The sequence below is a fragment of the Myotis davidii genome, unplaced genomic scaffold, assembly GCF_000327345.1.
Source record: "Myotis davidii unplaced genomic scaffold, ASM32734v1 scaffold212, whole genome shotgun sequence".
NCBI lineage: Eukaryota > Metazoa > Chordata > Mammalia > Chiroptera > Vespertilionidae > Myotis > Myotis davidii.
The window spans coordinates 99,078-100,698 of record NW_006283435.1 but is presented as its reverse complement, the minus strand read 5'-3'; positions in this window follow the sequence as shown (position 1 = coordinate 100,698).

The window sequence follows — 1,621 nt, the reverse complement described above, 5'->3', positions numbered from 1 at the left end:
TTTCCTCGCCTGTGCCCAGGCTGCCCTGAGCTGAGCCTGCCTCTGCCTGCACCTGGGGACCGCTCGGCGCCGCCTCCGGACGCCCACACCCACCTGTGCCCTGGGCAGGTCTGCTTCCCGCCAACCGGCCCCATGGAGGGGGTGCCCTGCTTTGTGCTGAAGGCCTTGGCTGGGGCCCTGGTGACACAGAAGGGCCAGATGCTGGGCTAAAACACTGACCCCCCCCCTTTTTTTGTTATTGTTGTTTTTTAAAAATATATATTTTTATTGATTTCAGAGAGGAAGGGGGGGAGAGAAACATCAATAATGAGAGAGAATCATTCATCGGCTGCCTCCTGCACACCCCACACTGGGGACTGAGCCCCCAACCCAGGCATGTGACCTTGACTGGAATCGAACCCAGGACCTCGAGGTCCCTGGGATGATGCTCAATCCACTGAGCCACCACAGCCGGGCAACACTGAACCCCCCTTTGTAAAGAAAGAATTCTCTGGCCCAGCCAGTACTTCTCCCTCCCGCCCTGGCCGGCCCAGGGCTGGCTCCCAAACCACTTTTCCTCGCCTGTGCCCAGGCTGCCCTGAGCTGAGCCTGCCTCTGCCTGCACCTGGGGACCGCTCGGTGCCGCCTCCGGACGCCCACACCCACCTGTGCCCTGGGCAGGTCTGCTTCCCGCCAACTGGCCCCACGGAGGGGGCGCCCTGCTTTGTGCGGAAGGTCTTGGCTGGGGCCCTGGTGACCCAGAAGGGCCAGATGCTGGGCTAAAACACTGAACCCCCCCTTTTTTTGTTATTGTTGTTGTTGTTTTTAAACATATTTTTATTGATTTCAGAGAGGAAGGGAGAGGGGGAGAGAGAAACATCAATAATGAGAGAGAATCATTCATCGGCTGCCTCCTGCACACCCCACACTGGGGATTGAGCCCCCAACCCAGGCATGTGACCTTGACTGGAATTGAACCCAGGACCTCATTCTGCAGGCTGGTGCTCTAGCCACTGAGCCAAACCAGCTAGAGCCCTAACTTTTTATAATGGTTATATAGCTCAGAACATTTTCTCATGAAAGGAAATATAATGTGTTCCAGATGAAAAATATAGGTTGTGCAACTTCCTTTGAAGGCATTGGCCAAAATGGTGTGATCGATTCCCTGTCAGGGCACCTACCTAGGTTTTGGGTTTGATCGCCCCTCAGTGCGCCTACGGGAGGCAACTGATAGATGTTTCTCTCTCACATAGATGTCCCCCTCTCTCCCTTTCTCTCTCTAAAGTCAATGAAAACCATAATCTCAGATGAAGATTTTTAAAAAAGAGAGAGATCTGGGGTCTAACAGGCGATGTCTGATAGAATTGTACCCCTGAAACTTGTATAATTTCATTAGCCAATGTCACCTCAATAAATTCAATTTTAAAAAGATCTGGGCTCAAGCTGACCCTGTGGATGACCTGGGTCTGAGGTTGGGCCTCACATAGATGTCCCCCTCTCTCCCTTTCTCTTTCTAAAGTCAATGAAAAACATAATCTCAGATGAAGATTTAAAAAAAGAGAGAGAGATCTGGGGTCTAATAGGTGATGTCTGATAGAATTGTACCACTGAAACCTAAATTTCATTAGCCAATGTCACCTCG